The sequence below is a fragment of the Patagioenas fasciata genome, chromosome 2 (assembly GCF_037038585.1).
Source record: "Patagioenas fasciata isolate bPatFas1 chromosome 2, bPatFas1.hap1, whole genome shotgun sequence".
NCBI lineage: Eukaryota > Metazoa > Chordata > Aves > Columbiformes > Columbidae > Patagioenas > Patagioenas fasciata.
This window is the reverse complement of record NC_092521.1, coordinates 10,874,714-10,898,983: the sequence shown is the minus strand read 5'-3', so window position 1 is coordinate 10,898,983 and position 24,270 is coordinate 10,874,714. Positions and strand designations below refer to the sequence as shown.

General features: G+C 42.1%; 1 protein-coding gene across 3 annotated transcripts in view; it reads right to left on the bottom strand.

The window, feature by feature from the left end:
- ASAP1 (ArfGAP with SH3 domain, ankyrin repeat and PH domain 1) overlaps positions 1 to 19,518 on the bottom strand; it is a 154,395-nt gene extending 134,877 nt beyond the window's left edge. Inside the window, exon 1 of one of the 3 annotated variants that reach the window (XM_065830414.2) lies at positions 19,124 to 19,518. The gene's annotated coding sequence lies outside the window, so the exon portion shown is untranslated. The remainder of the gene's footprint in view (positions 1 to 19,123) is intronic. The other 2 variants (XM_065830417.2, XM_065830415.2) reach the window with 2 other exon arrangements.
- Positions 19,519 to 24,270: the final 4,752 nt, after the last annotated feature.

Below are 24,270 nucleotides of genomic sequence, written 5' to 3'. Positions count from 1 at the left end.
TTTAATTTTTTTTAATCTTCTCTCTAAGAGAAGTCTTGTTACTTCTGTTGACCTATTTCCCCAAAGACTGCTGTAGTTTGTTTATGGTTTTGGGGCTGCTTGTTTTATGTTTCCAAACATGTCATGTGGGTCTGGAGGTTTGCCAAACCTCAACATTAAAAATAACACAGAATAATCCCTGTCTCCAGGACACATGGGATTCAATTAAAAATTGCGACATAAAAGTTTTTGATGTGATGGTACTGCATCTCTTTTCCCTTCAGTTTCTGAGCCTTCAGGATATTTTCAAGTGATGTTGTCAAGAGCTCTTTTGCCATTAGGAGAGACAGACATCTTTTTAACCAGCAGATCTCTGATTTTTACATGCTGTCTGGGAAAGAACTGAGATTCTTCTAGGTATGAAACCATCTTGGCAAAATGGGAGAAGAAATGGTTACAGCCCTCGTCCATAAGGAAGGCGTGTGTCATTTGATATGAAGGCAAGGGTGTAAGAGGAGAAGTATCTACCATAAAACCAAGAATACTATGCTTGAATATTACGTTACGTGCACGAAAAAGGTGTTAGAAGAAGACCTGGACACTGCTCTGGTTTTCCTGGGCTGGGAAAGGTCTCCACCAGCAGAGAACTGAGCACCACGATCTTACAACAAAAACACAGCCACTGGCAGCCCTGGATGTGGCTCAACCCATGATGGCATGTCTGCTTGTCATTTAACTTTTCAACACACCTGTTCCTTTTAATGATATTATCCATCTCCATAGGCAAAACAGTCACCTTCTTGATTACAGGTTCCTGCTATTCAAGTCAAAGCAAAAAGAAGAATGTATAAAATGGCTCATTGCTTTCTAAATCAAATGCTGACCAAAGTTCACAAGTAACTTATTAGATTATGTTTTAATTGATGATAGTTTATTTATCATAAGTCAAAAAAGTCACAGAATCTCCCTACATTTGCAGTAATAAGCTACTGAATTTATTTAATTACTCATTTGGTATCAGCGGCATTACCAGCATTTGTGGTTAGTTTGGAGCGGCTCAGGATGATGATGTTCCCCTTCTAGGTCTCCTGCTCATTTCTGAGCCTCCAGTGCTACATCAACCAGCAAATAAAATTAAATATAAAAGAAATCCAGAAAAATATTTATAAAGAAATCAAGTTCATTGAAATTATCAGGATTGATTAACAAGAAGCAACACTGCAAAGGAAATATATGTGGCTCTCCTAGAAAGAAGAAGGGTGGCCCAATGAATAAGATGCTCATGTGGGTTCAACACCCTGACTTGGTGACCTTGGACAAGTTATTAGAGCATCATTCAGATGCTATTTTGTCAGGGTGAAGAGTCTTTTGAGGCTAAATACAGCTTTTATGAAACTCCCTACCCAAGGCCAGCATTACAATTTGGGCTGTGTCAAGCTGACATCTTGACTTTCACCTGAAAACAAAGGAAAAAACGGTGCTTCCCAACCATCCTTGGCAATGCAAAGGTAACACTATCAGATTTATGTAAAGTTGTTATATATGACAGTATGTGAGTGGAAGCAGGGACGGACTAGGGAATATAAAAACCCAGAATAGACAGAGAACAATGAAAACTTGGAGAAATATTGTTGCTTTTTACCTAGGGACACCTACACTTGAAAAGAGAAAGGCTAGTTGAGGCTTAAATAAGAAGGAAGCCAAGCTGAGAACAGGGTGACATTAATGGCAGCTGGGTGACAATACAATACAGTAATATAATAGCAAATTTTATTAGTCCTCAGATGAGGAAAGCATTTATTCTTGTGCTTGATTACAAATACATACAATCATATTTCATTAATTGGTACAATCTGAATGCTTGACTAACTCTAGCTCTTAACTAATAAGTATAATGAGTTGAATCCTCGTATTTTAAGCTTTTAGAACTGGTTAAATAGTGTGGAAAGCCAGCGGATTCTCAGGAATGTAATATAAAAATTGCCGATATATTAGCTAATAGTTGAAAGAAAATCTAATGCAGGGATTTTTGCAGAGAAGAGGAAAAGATCAGGAAAGATTTTTACACTCTTCAATTACCTGCATTTGATGTTGCTTAAACTCTGTGTGATTTCATGCATCAGTCATTTAATGACCTATTTTGCTTTGCTTTTTGTTTCGGAGGATTTTTTTTCTTCCACAGTAGAATTCACAGTCTGAATATCAATAATATATATTTTGTATGCCTAATTAATATTTTAGGAAAAATATTAACCAACTGATTTCCATGTATGCTTGAACTGGATTTGACCTAACTAGAAATACTCAAATAAGCAAAAGTTAATATTGTTTCAACAGTCATTGATGTAGCAATAATAGTAGTTGTACACCACCATGCTGAAAATCAACTCCCTTTATGTCCAAACAATAGTGTGAATCACAGAATTCTGACCTTGATATACAAATGTGATCATGCAGTAATTATAGCTCTTGTGCTTTCTGTATAAACAGACTGCTTCGTCTGGAAATGCTGTAGGGTACTGCTTCATTCTGCAATTTACAGCTAATGACTGAACAGAAGCTTTTATATCCCAAGTAGGCAGAAAACCTCTTCTTTCCTGCAACTGAAAAAATTAAGGTGCTATTTGAACTATAGGGAATCAAGTCATTGTTCTATCTATATTCTGTTGAAAAGCATGTCCTACAAATTCAAAGATTGTCTTGAAAATCACATTTTGGAAAGACAATTGAAGCTGTTTTCATGGGATAACTGACATGTTCTTGAACAACTGTGAGATTAACAAAAAGTCTTTCATTTCATGCCAAAAACTGCTGTAGGTTTCTTCTGTTTGTGTCTATGTTGGTATCATCTGAACAGGTTGTAACAACCACGTTCTTTGACTTTGCCCTAATCCATGACTTAGATAACACTACTAGGATGTGGATTAACAAACCTCAGTCAAGCAAATCCGAGGATATTTGTCTGTGGATAGGCCACCTCAGATTGATTTTAGTATGTCCTAAGCAATAGAAGCTCCATCCTGACCTCATACATTAGCTACCTCTGTGTTTTCATTGCTTCCATAAAAATACACCACCAAAATCTTAACATGCTTATAGGCATGTGCTAAATCCCGAAAGTTGCTGATTACAATGTCAGTCCCAGCGCAGAGCCCAGGAGTGACCCTGGAGAGCTGACTGACAGCCTCTCCTGATGAGTCCCTACTTATAATGGTTTCTGAGAAATGTCAATTGCTCAGTTTTTAATCTATTAAATAATCACAGTGATGATTTTAGGTAGCTCTAATTTCTTAATCAAAATGTTGTTCGGTGCCAGAAGTTCTACCAAAGTTCATAAGTATTACATCAATAGTATTGATGTTTTTTTTTTTTTTCCAAGAAAATGTAAAACCTCAAAAAATATCAAGGTAGCTTTCTTGAAATAAAATATATCTTCCTTCATTCCATCCTGATTGGCGTGAATTGCATTACTTTTCTCTGATTCTGTATGAATAGTGCCTGCAATTAGTCATTCCAGTGTTTTACAGTGGACTGATGTCAGGCTGAGAGGGTTATTAACACTCAGAACATTCCACTGAACTTTTAAATATATTGGCAAAGTATAAGCTTTCTTGCCTTCAACTTGACATACTCAGGTGTTTGAATATGTATAGAAAGTCGACTTAAAAATTCAGATAGTTTCTTGGATGGTATTCTTAGAATTATCAGCTGATATTAAAATAATCTAGTTTTAGGTGATGGCATTACTGTTAGAATGGAAATTAGTTCTCCACCTTCATTTAATGACATGATCATTATATGATTATGAAACAAGCATGATAGGATATTTGGGCTGTGCAAGTGCTGTGGGAGAGCTGCACTGGACAGCTTGACTCTGGTTTAGGATTCATGCTGCAAAATATGATACTTCTAAGATTTAACAGTTTTGTAATGTAATAAATCATCACTGTTGGTGTACAATGTTACAAGACATTGCTACGGAGGGCTTACATGTACTTGTTTGGTAATTTTGTGCAGTCTCATTCAAAGGTGAATTTTCTTTAAGACTCAGATGTGTGACGAAGAGCTTTGTGTAAGTATTTAGACTGAAGGACTCTCTAACCTTCGAAGCCTGTCTTTTGTTATTTGTCTGAGGGCTTCAGGATGATATTGTGACTTAGATCTCCTTGTATCCACTTAGGAGTGACCTTTTTATCACTTACGACTGTATTCATCAACTGTTTCTTGGGCTCAGGGAAAAATTTTCATTTTGTGGAGGGAGCAGCTAATCAGAGTGTCTGCTGCCCGGCTTCAGGCCTCTGGAGAGCTTTCACTGATCCTGTCAAGGGTATTTTTTATATTTGATGACAAGGCTGCCATCCGCAGTCCAAGGTTTTGAGTTATTCACAATCCACTCCCAGAGACTGTGAGGGGCTAATAACAGGAGGGTGTTTCCCACCCCTTCTGTAAGGTTAGGCACTGCTTAATTATTTACTCAGTACGTAGTCTATAGCAAACTATCCTGTATACATTATATGGATAACAGATTAATAATATAATCTGAATGTGACATTGTCCTCTTGTCACTGCTCTGACTCATTCTCAATAGCCACTGATTGTGGGTTGAATTCAATATCAGATGTTTGCTAGCTGTATTTTTAGGAAGGAGTCATTATAAAAATTAGAAACGAAGCCTGGCGTAGCCGTGTTGCAGATCAGCTTGTTCCTGCACGAGAAGTCTGGTGCATGTGAACATTCCATGTCTTTCCTACAGCAGCTTTTCTCCTCTGTGTCAGCAGCTCTCAAGCAAAGCGAGCAGCACATCTCCTGCTTCTGGCCCTCATTGTCAGGCACTAATAAGGTCTTGCATTGTCCTTGTGTCTCAGCACCTCACAGAAGTTAATGAATACTTCTCATATGTATTTCTAGAATGACTGTATCTCCTTGTGATCAAAGCCTGGCTCTGTGCTTGCAATCCCAGACTGAAGATGAGCACATCGGGCTCCGGTTTGTGGCTTCTGCTCAATGTGCTCATCTTCAGTCTGCTGTCTCAAGTACAGAGCCTGGCTTTGATCACAAGGATGACTCCACGGTGCCTTGTGCCAGCCCCTCTTGTCTTGGTACCATTCTGCCCTTCAAAATGCTGTGATTTTCATGCCTTCCCCTTCAGTGTGCCCTAAGCAGTACCACTGTACTTAGGAACCATGTGAAAATGTCCTGTATTTTGGCTGATATAGTACTGGTAGCCACTCTGTCCTTCAGTGAAGTGCAGAACTATCAAAGCATCTTTACAGAATATCCCAAAATAGCAGTCCTCAAGGCATGAATATAAAGATGTTCCTAAATATCCTCTTCTTTTGTTCTTCATGTCTGCATATACCCCTTTAGTCAATCATGCCCAGATCCATAAACATGCTCTTTGAAATCGTATGTACTATCTATGTAGAAATATGAGATTAACTCAAAGTAAGTGACGGAACCGAGCCTTTAAACCTTCATCCAAACTCGATGTAAAGGGAAATCTTTACATCCACTTTGGTGAGCTCTGACTCAACTCTTAGACTGTAAAAGTGGGATGTATCTGACAAAGTGTCTTTGCCTGGGCTGTTCACCCCAGGCTCCCTTTATCATTGCTGATCACAGAATCACAGAACGCTTGGGGTTAGAAGGGACCTCTGGAGATCATCCAGTCCAACCCACCTGCTAAAGCAGGTTCACCAGAGCAGATCACACAGGAATGTGTCCAGGTGGGTTTGAATGTCTCCAGAGAAGGAGACTCCACAGCCTCTCTGGGCAGCCTGTTCCAGGGCTCTGGCACCTCAAAGTAAAGAAGTTTCTCCTCATATTCAGATGAAACCTCCTATGGATCCTGATGGAACCTCCTATGGATCCTGATGATCCATAGTACAGACAACTGAAACTAGGTTGCATCTTACCTTATCCTACAAACGTAGATGTTTAAAATACAGATACTAAAGTATTTGTCTACAAAGGTCAGAAGAATCACAGCCTAAACTGCCTCTTTAGTTTTACTGACTAAAAAAGAGAAGGGTCCTGAGCCCAGAGGTAGACATCTACTCCAAAGATGCTGTATGTCCTAAGTACATTGTGTCAGGGCCTTCTTATTTCTGCCTGAACCATACTGTGGACAGGTACAAGACTGTAGCTCTAATTCTACATTCAGAAAGAGATGCCAAGAGGAAGAAAACAAATTTTAAAAACCAAAACTCTTAATGGAAATCCCCAGAAAAAAGAAAATGTATTAGTGCGCTGCTGTGGATGCTGCCATACTTTCCACTGGCAATCTAATGGGAAGTTGTAATGAACTTTAGATTTTCTTGGATAGAAGAAGATACTACACAAATAAAATACAATTAAATGATATACTGTAATGTAAGATTTCTATTTTTACCAAGAGAAAAATGCTGCAGCTGAAAAATAACCTTTTTTCAGCTTCATTGGTAGTCTGCCTTTCTGGTGATGGCATGAATTTATACCAGGACAGAAACAATCAAATCACACAGTCTTGAAGGAGGTGGGAAAGCATTGAAACTGAGCATCTGCAGGCCCTGATGGCAGTTAAAAATAATGAATAACTCACACGTTACACTCTATAAACATCTCCTATTATTAAGTAAAGCCCTCCACAAAGAAAATAATTTTACCAATGTATTAATTAGTTAAACTGGCTAATGAGTTCCTAATAACTCAGCAAGTGACAGCAATATGACTGTTTTGGATGCAGTCATGCATTGTTGGCTCATGTTATAGCAAGTAGAGATGTGCATGGTGCGAATCTTGAGGTTTCTTCTGCCTTTCTGCAGCTGTGGAGCTGGGCTGCCTGCTCAGTGAATACTTCCCAACTGCCAGTGTTAAAAAAAGAGAATCAGAAAGACAACTATTTCAAGGGGCAATTATCTAAATGAGCTGGAGAAACCTGGGATGACTAAGCCCTCAATCTCTGGAGAACACTTTTGAGCACTTTGATGAATTTTAAAACGGTATTGCATTCTGGGCTTTAATAACGTAGCCTTGCTCTTCTTCTGGCTCTAGGCAACTGTTGTTAAGTCCATTTTTACAAAAGCCTAAGGAAACTGAGTTAATGAGGCAAAGTCACCAAACTCACTGCTGCAGAGCTGCCAGGTGCCTGAGCACAGGCGACAAGGCAGGTGTGTGCGTTACCTTCAGCATTGCACATACTGAGATGGGCCTTTTTATTTGTCACGTTAGGGATCTGTTTCACTTTCAGTTCAGCAAATAGCATTAATTAAAGGGGGACAAAGTTTTGATATCTCTACCACCATCAGTGGTAATTTATGCAGCTTTGATTTCCTTCCTCTGATACACTCATGAACTGAGTCTGGATCCTGACAAAACCAGAGACATCTCTGATTAAAAAAACGCCACCAACACCAATGGGAAATGTCAGCCCCCACCACTGCTTTACAGTTTCAAGTTGGTTTCTGCAGCGAATAATTCTAGAAGCACAGACATTTTGTTGTTTGAAGTTGGAGTCACAAGCAAATCTGGCACTGAATCACCAAGCCAAGTGCAGGTTTTGGGTGCCTCAGTCCCTGGGAAAATTCAAAAGCCTGAGTCAGCTGCCCATATGTCTCTTCAGAGAACATCTGGAGGGCTGGACACTTAAAAGTGGCTTCACAGAAGAAGACACAGTAAGAAGAAAGCACCTAAAGCACCGAATGAGGAACACAAGAGTTATTGGGTGTCTGTAACAGACTTGTAATAATTAATCTTCCCCGGAGGTGGGAACTAAAGTCGGCGCTTCATATCTTGTAAAAATGTGATGGCCCCTGTAACATTTGAACTATTGGTGAGATTGTGTGTTGAGGAGGATCCATGTTCAGCTCCCTCCTCTGCCTGAGTGGGACCAGGATCTCCAGCCAGCACCTGTCCTCTCCTGCAGGCCCCTAGGACCACTTTGCAAAGACTAGAAATTGTTAGGAGTTACAAAACAATCAAGCTCAATCTTCCTTTGTGAAAACCAAAACCATAGAGCACTGTGAATCTAACTTAGATATTTTCCAGGGAACATCTGATCCAATTTAATTCAGTAAGTCCCATTCCAGTCATTAATCTCGAGCCAAATTTTTTTTTGTTTTAATTTTATTGCACATTATGATTTACTGCACAGCTCTCTGTTCATTATTACTTAGAGAAGCAGTTGCTCAGATCCTCTTTCTCTTGATCTCCTGATCAGGAAAATACTGCACAGATGTGAACAGAAGTAAGACTATTATTCCTCTGAGAGAACTCTTCCCCAATTAAAAATAGTGTATGTGAGGGAAATTATGATCTTGCAAATAGCTTCTAAGAAAGACTACATTAACAGCACAAATGAGGCCAGGTTTCCTTACATCAGGTCTACTGTTTGCTGCAAAACCAGTACAGTAACTGACACAATTAATATTGCACAAATATCCTGGGAGGACTTCAAAATGTTGAAATCCCACATATGCATCCTTCAGTGCTCAGAAGAACCTGATCTGCCCGACGCATACCAGAATGAACCTATTTCCTTTTTTGGGAAACAAATATCTTGTTTGTTTTTGTCATGCACAGGAAAGGACAAAGCAGAAACATATTTTCTCGTGATAACTGCTGTCGAAACCAGAGGGCGTTGCCAGCGTTCATGCAGATGCTGCCTGGTCACTGCAGTCCTTCCTCCTCGTTTGTGTTGTATCTGCAGGAAACAGCACAAAACCCCCTGCACTTTGCTTTTGGAGTAGGAGCTGGATGAGACTGCTCCGTTCTGATGTTCGTGGCCACCATTCATCTCCTGCTAAAGCTGGTAAACTAACATGTGTTGCAGATGGCTGGAGGTGCCAAGGAGTGAAAGCTCTAAGTGGCCCTTCCTGGGGATCTGAGTTTCTTTCTCATCTTAAATTCACATTCTGGAGGAAGCCCAGAGTCTTTCTCCCAGATGCAAATTGACTTGTCTTCAACAGTTTGGCCCAGCTGATGGTTTCTGTTTAGTAAGGGCCTTGGATTATAAAAACAAATGTTCCATAGCTCAGAACTGTGATTCATTGTCCTGCACCAGCAAACTCAAGAGGAATTGCTGAACTCTTGTCTACTGAAACCCTAATTAAGTGGACTGAAATAACTGACCTCACTTTTAAAAGGACATCAAAATAATTTATCCAGGACTTTAGCATGAACTAAGGCTCTGAATTTTAGGCAGTCAGCTTTTGAAGATTACTGATTTAAGCTTTTATCTACAATGGCCAGCTTTAGCAAACAGGGTCCTCTTCTGGTATTGCTTGCCTAAGCAAAACATTGCCACTGTACCAGCAGCCAGCACTCGTATGTGAGCAATACTGCTGTCAGGAGATTATTATCCCCAGGAAATGCTTTTTGCATTAACATGGTAGTTTAATGGCCTGTGATATTGCAAGAAGGTACTTCTTCCAAGGAGAGAGAATTTAAGTAGTGGGATAAATAACAGGTGTATTTCACCTAACTGTTATTGCTCCTAAAGCCGCACTGGCTTGCGCGGGCTTTCATGAACATCAGGAGGACTTGGGAGCACTGGAACCCTGTGGAAGCTTTTCCCCCAGGTTGTGGTGAGCACAGCGCTGCACTCACATGGAAATTATCTTTTAGTATCACAGTAGTTGTGGCTTTTCCCTTGGGGAGGAGGTAGTCAGAGGTAACAAATGGCGGGGTTTTTTTTCTACTCATCTGCCTGTTTTTACAAAATATGTAAGAGCACTTGAGACCTCTGTTCCTCCATCTGTCTTGGTTGAGGGGGATTCAAAGTCATGGGGGCACATGTGCACACAAAGTGCAATTGCCTCAGCCTCATTTATAGAGACCAGGTTACAAATATTGCAGAATTCTCAGTAACACATATTTAAACTCCATTTAAATGATCTAAATTTCCATGACTCTGAGCAACCTGTTCTGCTTGAAGCGTCCCCAGCTTATTGCAGGGGGTTGGAATAGATGACCTTTGAAGGTCCCTTCCAACCCAAACTGTTCTATGATTCTATGACGTAAGTTCTTTTTTTCTCCCAGGATGTAAATCATGACATGAATAAGATTCCCTTAAATGATAAGGTGTCATTCAGCATCCATAATCACGAAAAAGTGTCGTCTAAGACTCCTTATCTTCCTTAGGGTCAGGCTAAAGCTGGTCTCACTGTTTGGAGTCATGTTCCCTTTTGTGCCTGATCTGTCTAATGGTGCAAATCTATTGTAAGAGATTAGTTATGCATCTAACTCTCTTGCTCAAGTTGTAGTGATTGGAGAACTTGGCTTAGCAAACTGCTGATATGAATCATAGGACATGGGCTTCTTGCAGGTCCCAGCCTTGAGAAGGAGCTGCTTATGGCCTTCTGGCTGTTTGGGAAATGAAACAGCCTTAACATGGACAGAATTAGTACTAGAAATGGATCTTGAGGGAAGGAGGTTTTTGGCTGAAGAGGAACCTTGCAGCCAGGCTGTTCTCTGCTCGAGGGCAATGGAAGGGACAAAGCGTTAAGAGTTTACAATATACCACGTGCATACATGTATATACCACCCTACAGGGGGAACTGTGTAATTACTGTTCTGAGCTTCCTAGGAACTCTGGGAAGAAAAACATAAATCTCAGCAGTCAAGAGTTTTCTCTAATTCAGACCAGGTGTCAGGTAGGCTGTCGTATGGCTCCGGTATACAGGAGCAAAACATAGCTTACAATCACCTTTTTATCCTTGCTCCTGCTGCTACTGACACCCTTAAGTCTAATATTCTCAATGGTAAGGAAATTTGTTTCTTCTGAGCCAAATCCCATTTGTCTGTGTAGGAAGTGAGAACAAATACCAGCTGTAGATCATCTTGGGTCAGAAGCAGATTTTTAACCCCATCCTGGTCAACACATGAACATGATAGCTCCTTCTCAACCACAACTTCATAAACACAGAAAATAAGAATGATAAAGCTTAAATGAGCTGTGAGATCTGCAGTTCTGGCTAGGACCTATCTTACCCTTGATCAAATCTGGAGTCAGATTGTGACATTAATTTAGGACAAGTATAAGATCAGAAATACACCCTGCTGGTTGATAATAATTTAAAAGATCTACATTTCATGTAAAATTATGGCACCCATTAGTTTTAATAAAATATCTTCAGAAATTATTTTACCTCTTTGTTCATGAATATAGATAGCTACTGAATCATAGGAATTTCCAATCCTGACAAGCTTTGCTAAGTACTCAGCTACTAATTAGGAACAGGAATAAAAGAACACCTGCTGAAATGATTATTAAAGGACATGTAACTACAACCTGCCTCTGATCAGATGGATGGAGCCAGTATCCTACAACAGCAGAGAATGCAGACTTATACGTTTTATGACAAATATACCATTAGGTCAATGATTACATCAGTAAGTGTATTATTTTAGGTGACTACTGAACTGCTTGGATTTGAATGCAGAAGGAAAGTAGCAATATAGTTCCACACTAAATTAGATAAAATACATGTTAGAGTTCCATGGTGCTGGCGTAGATCTTATTTATCCACAAACAAATCTGAAATATTCCCAGAAAATTAAGTTTGTAGCACTACTATAAATCAGGCAGGAGACTAGGATTGGACCCTCACTGTCAGCAATCATTTAATAGCTGTAAATTCAGGACAAAATTCCTTGCATGAATTTGTCTACCCGTTTTTGTCTACCAACTTGTTGTACCCATAAAAACTTTTTAAACTGGGTACTTAAAATGTCTATTGGTTCAAGTAGAAAAAAGCCTACAAATCAACATTGCAAATATCTGCAGGTCAAGTTCATCCTAAATATGAGCTCTGACTCAGAAAATCCTCCAGGTGTGATCCTGACAATCTGGGACCACAATCTGGGAAAATACAGCTACATGTCCTCCATGTTCAACTCATATCTAACACCTGTCAGCCACTACTGGAGACAGGATTCTGAAGTGCTGGCTCAGATGGTTTTATGTTCTTATATAGAACCACAGTATAATGCTAAGAACTTGGTGTTATACTGAATCTAGATACCATGAGGCTTGTCCTAGTGCCTGAAATGTCCTGCTGCCCCTCTGGCTGGACATTCTGATTGGAAGAAAATTGCTTTCTGTGAATTTGGATAACTGCTACCAAAAGGGCATGCAGCTGTGCCAGCCCTGGCAGGACCCATCTCCTTTTTCTTGCCCCAGTAGCTTTGAGGAGCACATCAACCATGTGCTCTGCATTTCCCACTTACATGCTCCCTTCTGGCTACTCCGGAGATGAACAAGAAGAAAGAGAGGGCCAGCCACGCTTCTGCTGCTGCTGATCTGGGGAGTGCTGTGCAGTGACTGGGCTGTGGTCGCGTCATAATTCAGTTCTAGAAGGTGGTAACACCAGGGCTGTTGCTCTGCCCCTGCCTAAAAGCTGACTTCTTTTCTCCACAGACTGGAGTACAGATCTGGAAAAGTGCAGGTGGCTGCAGAACCTCCCAGGACCCTGGGGGTACAGCTCGGTTTCTAGCTGTGGTCCCCATCCCCATGTCACAAGGCCACAGCTTCAGCTGCCGTAACTGTGGCAGGAGACTTATTTACCATTTCTCCAAAGAAGGTTGAACTTTCAACCTTAAGGCCACACTCCAAAAGTCATCTGCTTTCCTAGATCAGGGGCCATTCTGGTGATTGTATAAATACAGTATTTTTACCTGCTGTATTTTAGTTGCACTATTTTATTTGTGCAATGAATGAGAGACTTTTGAGGGAGCTGGTGGAGGTGATCACTAAGCCACTTTCCATTATCTATCAGCAATCTTGGCTAACTGCGGAGGTCCCAGTTGACTGAAAGTTGGCTAACGTGATGCCCATCTACAAGAAGGGCCAGAAGGAGGATCCAGGGAACTACAGACCTGTCAGTCTAACCTTGGTGCCAGGGAAGGTCAAGGAGCAGATGAACTTGAGTAACATCACATGGTGCATACAAGAAATCCAAGTGATCAGGCCCAGTCAACAGTTTATGAAAGGCAGGTCCTGTTTGACCAACCTGATTTCCTTCTACAACAAGGTGACCCTTCTAGTAGATGAAGGAAAGGCTGTGGATGTTCTGTGCTTAGACTTCAGTAAAGCCTTTGGCACCATATCCCACAGCATCCTCCTGGAGAAGCTGCAGCTCGTGGCCTGGATGAGTGCTCTCTGTGATGGATAAAAACTGGCTGGAGGGCCGGGCCTGAAGAATTGTGATGAATGGAGCCAATTCCAGTTGGTGGCCGGTCATGAGTGGTGTCCCCAGGGCTCAGTATTGGGGCCAATTCTGCTTAATCTCTTTATCAATGATCTGGATGAGGGGATTGAGTGCACCCTCAGTAAGTTTACAGGTGACACCAAATTGGGTGGGAGTGTTGCTCTGCTGGAGGGTAGGACGGCCATACAGAGGGATCTGAACTGGCTGGATCATTGGGCTGAAGCCAGTTGTATGAGGTTCAACAAGGCCGAGTTCCAGGCCCTCCATTTGGGTCACAACAACCTCAGGCAGCGCTACAAGCTCGGGGAAGAGTGGCTGGAAAGTGCCTGGCAGAGAGGGATCTGGGGATGTTGATTGACAGCAGCTGAACATGAGCCAGCAGTGTGTCCAGGTAAAAAGTGATAGGATGAGAGGAAATGGCCTCAAGTTGTGCCAGGGGAGGTTTAAATTGGATATCAGGACAAATTTATTCACTGAAATTGGCTGTCAAGTATTTGAACAGGCTGCCCAGGGAAGTGGTAGAGTCACCATCCCTGGAGGTGTTTAAAAGGCATTTAGACATGGTTCTTAGGGACATGGTTTAGTGATAGAGTTAGGTTATGGTTGGACTCAATGATCCTGAGGGTCTCTTCCAACTGAAATGGTTTTATGATTCCGAGCACGAACTGAGGATGCACTGGAAATGGATGGAAATTAAAAGCCTTTGAGATACACAAACCACTTGCAGAATGTCTCATGGGCATGTCCTCCCATTGGGAAATGTTGCAATCTTCAGTTTTATTGGTTTCTTTAAGCCCCAAATTCTTTAAATCTGCCTGTCAGTATAGCCCCACATCTTTGTGATAACAAGCGCTGTGGTACCACTTGGTCATTGAGATCTTTACTCCAGAAACACAACTGCTTATGTCTTGTTCACATGTATCCTCCCTCCAGCCTTTCCTCCCTGCCTAACAAATTCAGGTTTGAGCCTCAATTGGGGCATTTTACCGCCCTGAGTGGGATTGCCTCTTGCCATCCCCCCCGAGCCTGGTTCTCCAGCCCCACACCATGAGCCCTTCACCACTTCCCCTGGGGATCTCCCGACAGCCTCAGGCGCGCTCGGCTTTGCAGTAAAGCTTCTCCAATTTGTTTGTTATTTTTCCCCCGGCTTTATTTATGAAAGCTGCACGCCGAAACACCCTCCCCCTCATCACCAACCCTTTTCACTCTGTTTTGTTTCCTGCCGGGTGTTTCGCCCTAACACACAACATAAAGACACAAAACAGGAGGTGGGGAACATCTGGCTGTAAAGCATCAGCAAGAAGCTGATGTCCTAGAGATAAAACAAGATTTTTGTCCCTCTTTGCAGGACCTTGCTGTGGGATGTTCAGGGCTTCCGCTGCAGTCCCCGGGGCAGCCAGCAGCCCCCGGCCAGGGCTCTGCTTGCCCTAACGCAATTACAGTCTGCAAATGTTTAAAGGCAGTTTCTTTTGAGTTAGCCACATGCTTCAAATTGTTATGTGGTTAACCGCTGAGAACAAACCCCCACACAAATACCTACGGATCAACTTGCTCGAGTCAGGGTGGTAGCAGTGGGGGCGGAAGGGGAGGGGGGAGGCTTCCTCATTTTGCTTTTGATGAGAGAAAATAGAGTTTTCTTTCGACTTTTCCAAACTGCTGGCAGCCACCGCATCGCAGTGCTCACTGGTTGGTGTCGTTTGCACATTTGTTCACGTTCACCGCTGATGAAAGGAGCCTTGTTCAACAGCCATGGCCATGTACACCATGGGCCAAGTCCTCCGCCGGTGTAAATCAGCTCTTCTGGTGAATGGGAAGTGAAAACGTGATCTCCTCTCTATACGCACCATGCAAACGCCAAGCTGGGGAAGACTTCTGCGCTTTGACATTGCCCTATCCCATGTCCCTTAACTCTTATAAAAGCCGAATACTTTTCTGCTGACTCACAGAGGCAGATGGATTTTGTTAACTCCAGCTGAGATATAGGAGGGTACACAAAAAACATTGCTGCCTCTTGGTGGGGCCCGACCTGGCTTTGGGGTTCAGGGGGGACCGAGCGAGCAGCTTCACATCGCGGCCTGTTCAGCATGGATGGAGCTTGGCTCGTGGGTACCACATGGGAGGAGAGTGATGTGTGTTCCAGGCTGCACCCTGCTGCTAATCAGTGTCAGAAATAACGAAGCACTCTGCCATTGCCTCCCCCACCTCGTGCCCTCTCTCTGAAGCCCTGCAGATCCCCAAAGCCCAGACAGAGACCTAGAGCCAACAGCAATGAAAAAACAAATACCCCAAAACAAGCACAGAGCTCAAAACTTCTCAGTAATTCCATTGTCTCTGCTTAAACCTTCTTAAGTTGCAGAGATTTTAGTGAAGTAAATTAACTTCCCTTTGCTTGAATTTCTTCATAATATTTTTGAGGACTATGAAGCCGCTGAGGAACCAATTGTCTTACAAACCCAGTCCTATATGGGGACGGTTTCCAAACACAATTGACATAGCTGTTCAAGTAGCACTCATGAGAGTGGACCCAAGTGGAAATAGAGATCATTATTTTGCCATGGGCTAACTATAAGATGCATCTTATTTTCATTTATAAAATGGCAGATTAGAGACTCTACAACGTGGCTGGAAAAGTCTTGAGGCAACAGCTGCAATCCAAATGTGATCCGCTTTGCTCAGGTATGAAACAAAATTGCATTCTTTGCTTTTTTGTGGAAAACAACATGTGAAGGAGGGGTTAAAAGCTTTGGATGTGAAAGTGGTTTAGTTCCTCTGGTCCACTTGTCATCTGAGCAGAGAAACATCACTGCAGATGAAGTTAGCTCTGCAGGACTCTATGCCTGTCAAAACTGTTTATCCGTACTTGCCAACAACAGCAAGAAAGGCAGGAGGACTGGCAGCCGTGATGGTGAATGAGTTGGACACATGGAGTGAGGGCGCATGAGTCGAACCTCCTCACTGATGCAGAAAGGGAAAAGTAGGGAGGGAAAGAACATTAAAGCCTGGAGTGTCTACTCTTAGAGAATTTAATGGTACGGTTGGTTACCAAAAAGAGGTTCTCCTTCCCCTCTACTCTGCCCTGGTGAGACCACATCTGGAATATTGTGTCCAGTTCTGGGCCCCTCAGTTCCAGAAGGACAGGGAACTGCTGGAGAGAGTCCAGCACAGGGCAACAAAGATGATGAAGGGAGTGGAGCATCTCCCGTGTGAGGAAAGGCTGAGGGAGCTGGGGCTCTTGAGCTTGGAGAAGAGGAGACTGAGGGGTGACCTCATTAATGTTTACAAATATATAAAGGTGAGTGTCACGAGGATGGAGCCAGGCTCTTCTTGGTGACAACCAACAGTAGGACAAGGGGTAATGGGTTCAAACTGGAGCACATGAGGTTCCACTTAAATTTGAGAAGAAACTTCTTCTCAGTGAGGGTGACAGACACTGGACCAGGCTGCTCAGGGGGTTGTGGAGTCTCCTACTCTGCAGACACTCAAACCCGCCTGGACACCTTCCTGTGTAACCTCATCTGGGTGTTCCTGCTCCGGCAGGGGGATTTGGACTGGATGAGCTTTTGAGGTCCCTTTCAATCCCTAGCATTCTGCGATTCTGTGATTCTCCATGGACAACTGAGTAGATCGGTCTTAGTGGCCAATTAGTCCTTGCACTGCTGAAAGTACAGGAGTAAGTGCCTGCAGAAACATCTACTGTGGGATATGGGCACATTAACATTATTGGTCACAGGTAGCTGAGTTGAAAATATTACACTTAGATAATGCAAAACTAATGTGATAATCATTTATTAAGGAACTACATAGTATTTGGTATAGTTATATGAAGCAGTATAAAAACGACCTACAATCAAAATCAAACAAAACCTTAAACCTATGTGAGGTCTTTCAGGACAAAAAAAAAAAAAAAAAGGGAGGGAAGAGAATTCAGGTTTATAAAAAGAAACACGTACACAATGAGCTGAAGGTTGTGCTTCTGCACTTCCTGGTCTGGGTGTGAGCAGAAGAGGAAATACCACAATACCACCAGAACTACTATTCCCACAGCATTTCCAACCTGCCTGAAACCAGAAAGTTCTGACAGATCTGCAAAAAAGGGGGGAAAAAACCCAACTGACACAGTCCCAAGCATCCTGCTCATTGGACAACCACCAAAATTTCCAAAGCAAGGAGAATTGGATAGACCTAGACAAGCCTTCAAATTTCTCCTGAGCCCTCATCTGTACTCTGTGTTTTCTGCAGTTCACTGATCATCAGTGACATTTTGACTCTTCTGCCAGCTTTGAGAACAGCACATTTCTGCTATAGCCAGTTTAATCTCATCCATGACCACAGAGCACTGAATCTCATGTTAACCACAAGGCGGGACACCACAGTCTGGTCTAACTCAGGTGAAGGGTTTCGTGTCCTCCTTTTCATTTTTTGGGGGTCAATCCCCTGCAATGAGAATGTAAATGTACGTACACACCAAGAACTGATATTTCAATGCTTAAAATGCCATCCGTTTCACCTTTGCCCCATGTTAATAATTAAAAGAGAATTCTTGAAGGCTTGCAGGCAGAAAAGACATGAGTTTGGTCTGCCTGGTCTCACAAAAACCATCCACTGATACCAAAGAAAACCTTGAAGAAGAGCAGCAGGATCCCATTCAAAGGGTTGTGCGAAAAGCCAGCCCACCAGGCAATTAGTTTAAAACTTCAGATTTGGAAGCGCTGCAAAAAAATGTGGAAAATAGCTCTTTTCCTTTATTGGTATCAGAAAAGAAAGTATTCTCTCCTGCTAAACCCCAGGAATTTAAATGTTAAAGTCTCTTGATTGACGTGCAGTATTATATACTAGGATTCAGGGCATTTTCAGTAGCCTAATGAAAATCAGGGCTAAAGTAAAATTACTATAGAAAGCTTTTTTCCCCTATAGATGTTTCCTAACATCTAAGCAATTTCTGAATCAGGCTTTTTTTTCCCTCCTAAAATTAGAGAATTGAATCCCTGGAGCAGGTCCAAGGAGCAGCTCAGGAATGTTGAGCGCAACCGCAGCCTCCAGCTATGGGACAGAACAAAAGTTGCAAGAGTGATGATACTTTATCTTCCATGTCTTACTCCAACAACACTTCCATGGGTGCCAGCAATGAACTCTGCTTCAAAGAGTTCCGAAAAGCAGAGTTTTTCTTTTCAAACGCTGAGTCATTGATTTTGAGACTGGTCAACTCGTTGCATTTGTGACCGTAGTTTAACTAAAACCACCTAAGGCTATTAATACCGTCGTGGAATCTCACATCCAAAAATGAAGCTTAAAACCTTAGCTAAGCCTCATGTCTGAATGCAGCTTTCCAGTTCATTCAGAGCAGCACAGCACTCAGCATTTTCCCTCCAACAACAGAAAGCCCCTTTCTGGCCTCCCGGAACGTTGCTGCATGAAATACGTTTTCACTCCTACTGCAAACTTATTTAAGAGACAATAGGAGAAATAGTTGGCACATGGATTCTTCTTAAAACTTAAATCTACACCAGCAATAAAACATAAAAGGCCAAGGCAACATGCAAAGACACTCAGAAAATTCTCATTGTTCTTTTAAGATGATTTTTCTGCTGAGATTGAGACATTGCACTTTACTCAATGGGGGCCCCATTCTGCAAGTCTTTTCTTACATGAGTTCTTTTTAAAGTCACTGAGGTTGCTTACGTGGGTAAAACTTAAAGGACTTGCAGAATCTGGCCTTACACATTTTGCTGCCCTGAAGTTTACCTAGGTGCTATCTAGGCTGGAGAGCAGCGTGTATTTTTAGGAATTAAAAAATGAGCTTCAGTTGTTTTTTTTGGAAAAAGTCCTGACTTCAGCTTCACCCATCTGCTTTTTGCAGTTTGCTCAGCAGCCACATTGAATGGACGTGCTCAGCCTTTGTCCCTGTCTCAGAGCTGCTCGTCACCAGCCACGCTCGGCCCCAACGCGCTGTAACTCACCAGGACGCGGGCGGTCTGAATTCCCATTCCAGATTTGGTCCTCAAACCTAAGGCCATTATTCCATCTCAGACTAAAACATATTCTCCCATGGGCAGCTGGAAAAAGAGCATGTTTCTTCAGGTTTTCTGGACGCAAAAAGATAAAAGCGAAATAAAATAATGATAGCAAAAAAGGAAATCCAATGTACAGCGAACCCCAGAGTTCTGGAGTTTAAGAGTGTTGGTCTGCATCCATAAATGTCCTGACCGGTGAGGAGACACAGGCACTACAACTGGAAAGAGAGCAGGAAGGAAAAGCTACCATGTGAGCAAAGTAAAAAAAAGAAAAGAAGGGGGGGGAAGAGAGAGAGAAAAAGGTCTGCTCGGTGGACAGCACTTGGGCTGATAGCAGGGATTTCAGGAAATCCAAACACTCAGACAGGAAATCTGAACACTGGATAAACATGCCATAATCTCCACAGATACAGTTAACGTGCTGCGTCTCCCGTTAACCCTTCGCCTGCCCATGGCTGAGGCTGAAATCAGATCTCCAGCGCCTGGAAACACAAACTGCCCAGGGGGCTCCGGCTTCTGAGCAGCAGCCCCGTGTTGAACCTGCCCTCGCTGCTCTGGCGAGGTTATTTTCCTCCCTTTATTTCCCCATAGTGATACTCTCATTAAGAAGTGGATGATTTTCCACCTCTGAGAAAGAAATATTGCACCCTGAGCCCTGCAACAGCAAGGCAACCAACCCTGGCTACCTGGTAGTGCTGAATTAGTTTTACCTGTTTTTTTCCCCCTGTCTTTTGCTATAACACAGGATTTATATGGCTGCCTGTGGGATACTTGCAGGGTACCAGTGATGATTTATTCCAGGGCTGGTGCAGTGGGGTGGGGAGAGGGGCACCTTAGAAATTAGAGGGAGAGACTTCTTAAAGGAACAGGGGAGTCTGGAAACTCCCTTTATGCCATTTGTCAAGGAACTGAGGATCAAACTGTGCAGCCTCTAGTAAAATTAAGATGAAGCTGCTTTGGTTGCTTGTTTCCAGAATATAAACTTTGCTCTTTGTGTCTTGTGGTTCACTACCCATCATTAAAAACATCAAGGTTTTTTTTTCTTTGAAGCTTCTTAATTGATTTTTTTATATGATCTACCTTGGTGAAACTAATAATGTAAAACTCTTAGCTAGCTACGAAAGCAAGAAGCAATAGTGTTGTGTAAAGCTTACCACTTGCTCCCTCAGATGTAATTAATAAAGTGAAGCTTACATGACAGTTTTCCAGTTTAAATCCATAGGACTACAAGCACACACACAATTAAGCCCCTGTGTGTTTGCAGGATGGGGACTTCACTGTGTTTTCTGTAGGACAATTGCAGACTTCCCTGCTTTTCAGAGGTTACTGACCCCTAAGGCGAGGGCCCGCTTCCAAAAATGCTTCCTCTCGCTTCAAATTGACTTTTTGCAACAGTCCTGCCTAAAGCATGTTAGAAAGAAAAAGCCAATTCGGATTTTCTGCTTCTCCTAAGACTTCATAGTGATAAAAAAATGATGAAAATTAGTACCTTGAATTTCACTTTTGCCATTTGCTAGTGGAAGTAATTAGACACAGAGGTAATATCCACCGCCTGGTGCCCTTACTTAAGGCATTGGCAATTAGCTCATCTGAAATAGCCTTAATGTAAGTCCCACATGCAATATTAACCTGTATCATTATATTAAGCTACACACTAGGAACAAAATAGGATGACTATAGGAAAAGGCTTCTTTCAGCACCTTCTATGACTTACGGTGCATTTCTGCTTGTTATTTTGAAGACAGAAGCTCTGGCAAACCAGCATCAGTTACAGCATTCCCTGGAAGTGGCCAGGCTTGGAAATCAGGTTGTGTTGGCCAAGCGACACCATGGGGAGCCTGGCAACAGAGCTGGGGTGGAAAACAGGGCTTTTGGGGCATCCCAAAAATCTCCTCTGGTCTCCAGCCCAGTTCTGAGTCAGGAAACCTCTTTCAAGTTGGGTCTTTATATTCCCAGTAATTTTCCTGCTAATTTTTGGGATGCATGAGGCTGGTGGTAGAGGTCGGTGCCTAGGAGTGTGGCTGGAGCGCTGGCGGCAGCATCGGTGCAAAGAGCTGGGAGAACAAAGGCTTTAGAGGCATCAAGCCATTATAGAATCACAGAGTGTCCTCAGCTGGAAGGGACCCACAAGGATCATCAAGTCCAACTCATTCTCCTTGCCTAGCACGTGCTGCATGAAACAGGTACCAAATGGTTGCTTGATGGTGTCAAGAGGGAAATGGCGGAAAAACAGGGAAAAATTAAAACATGTCATGGTTGGACTTCTTTTTTCTTGTTCCATGTGTTTTGCCAGTGCCAGTTATTCACTTTTTTTGCATAGAATATCTTCTGTTGTCCTGGTTCTTTTTCACCTTCCTTTTTCCTATGTTTTCCCCTTAGTGCCACTGTTTCCCGTAGCAAAAGGAAAGCAAAAACGAAATACTAAAACACAGACTTTGCTTTTCAGTTTGAATGGGAAAAAGAGAAAATGTTCATAAACACCCAAAATATGCATTTTGGAAAAAATGGCTTTTAAGATTGAGAGACTTTTCATTTGAAAATATCCAAGCAGCTCTAGGAAAGGAAAAAGGAAAAAAAAGGAGCTGGGGGAAGTGGGATATAATTTATTACCACTAACATCTGCTGTAAATCAGTGAGAGGTAGGCAAACATTCCCTGCCAGGGCACTGTTAGGTCAAGGTGAGAGGGGATAAAGCAATAATGAAAAAGACCAGTGTCCTCCAGCTAGTTTCAAGAGCCTGTAAACAGCTATTTTGTCTAGAATATTGTTATGTTCAATGGAAAACTATCAGCTTATGAAACAGCTCCAACAACTTCCATACAGAACTACAAAAAGTATTATATTTTTCTGTTTATCTAGTTAAAAGTTGAAAAAAAGGTGGTGGTTATTGTTAAAAGTTTCATTTGATGAGATGTTGAAAAGCTCTACAGAAAGGTGTTATTGTCAGTCTTGGTAAAAGGGAGAAGAGGGACAGCATGGTAAGTAGAATAACGAAGCTCACAAAAATAAACCATACAGACACGTTTCATCAGAAACAGGGTAGGGAAAGAACTTCAAACTCGGGCCAGCAGAGTTACCAAAGCTGAAAAGCAGATAGAGATTCCTGAAAGGGCACAGCAGCTGCAAAAAATCCACCATCACCTGAGAAAAAAAGCCGGTGGCCTTACTCAACACAGATGTGAAGATGCTTTTAAATTGGACAAAAAACCTCCACCACATTCACCCTTGATGTACCCACAGCAGCTGAGCTTTCTGCTCCCTCGCTCTATATCCCCAGGATGTAACTCTGTAGTCCTAGAGCTGATAATGAAATTCTCGCTTCTTCCATGCAGAACTCTATAGTTTCTGAATTAAGACAAAACAGTTCATTAAAGATGAAAAGGATTTAGCTACGTATGTGAAAGATAAAGCACATGGAATTATAATTGAGATTGTGAACAAAATGCTTGAGAAAGAGTTATCATTAACCTATGGGGCCCCAAGCTCTGTTATTTTTCATGTTTCAATGACAAGCCTTATCTTTAAAAATAGTTAGGATTTTTTTTTTTTTTAAAGTATAGATTTGAGATGAAGATCAGTTCTTTAATTTTCACCACCCTACTTATTGGATTTGGAGAAGACTTCAACACATTAATTAAAACATTTGGAGAAAGAAATCGCAGGTCTCAGTTTTGTCACTCTTCACCCCTCAGTCACCCTGAGGCTTTACACCCTTTAAAAAGACTGAGTTAATATATTCACATGAAACTAATTTGCTTTCCCTTTAGAGTGTGGCCGGCCCCGTGCGCTCAGCAATCCCAGACCTCTCAGTAGCTCCCAGAAACTGGATGCCAGAGGAATACTGCGACGCACTTAGACAAAGTTCCCCATTCACACTGTGACTCTATCTGGATTTACAACAACATATGCTAAAACTTAGCAAACATTAGAGAAAATGAGTAGAAAACACTAACCAAAAGGATTTCATAAACAGTGACACAACTTACCATAAGCTATAAACACTATTTTTCTCCCAAAACTTCAGTAATTAGCTGGTTTAGAGACTTCTTGCTGCGCTACAAAACATATCTCTCTGTATGCTGGCTTTCGATTTTAACGTGTTTTCTTGGAGATCCCTGCCAATTTTATTACAAGTCCTCTCGTTCCTGAAGGAGCAGTCAAGGAGGTTTACTTTTGAGATCAGCATCCCTGCTGGCAATGTTGCATTAGGAAAAGCACCAAGTCCCCTTCATCCAGCAGCAAACCATGTGCTCTTACATTACAGAAGAAACGTTGCCACTTTCCCCACTGTTCATTCAGTGAAATACAGCAGAAGCTGTGTTCTAACAGATTTAATGACATGTTTGTACATTTATTAAGCAAATAGCACCTCTTGACGTTCGGAAAAGGTCCAGGCATTAGAAACTGCCGTGACAAGAAGCACTTGACCCTTGGTGGTAACTACAGCTCTACCAATGCGCAGGAGGCTGTGCACATTTCATTTACAACCGTTTTTGCGTTTTTACAGGTTGTTTGTTTTGTTTTGTCTTTATAGAGGTAAAAAAGCAACAAAACATTTCATTTTTTGCCTCTCCTTTTCATTCATTCTTCCTTGTTGCAACGGCAGAAAGGGGAAGTTTTTCATCGTCCTCTTTTTCTCCCTAATTTTTTTTCTGAGGTGACACGTGAGAATAGGAAACCAAAGACATGTTCAAATACTTTTTTTAAACCAGCTTTTCTCAAAATATGCTGTATAGAAATATAATCAGTAAAAGGTACTAAGGAAAACAGCTGTCACCTAAATGTGTCCCCATGGTGTGAGTGTAGCTACTGGCTTCATCGTTTGCCAGGGACATGTGGAAACTCCAGATAAGATTCAGAGGCCACTGTGAGTTGAATTATGCACCACAGACACCAGTAATAATGAAATGCTGCTCTGTGGAGAAGAGGCTGAAATTTGAATTTCTGAATTTCTCTGCATCATTCTCTATAGGTTTCCAGGCTATCAGCTGTGCTGGAAGGGCTGGGTTAGGACAACACCTTAGACAAGCTATGAACATCACACCAGGCTTGTTCACACTTTGCCACCACAGTCTTCCTCAGCTTCCTTTCTA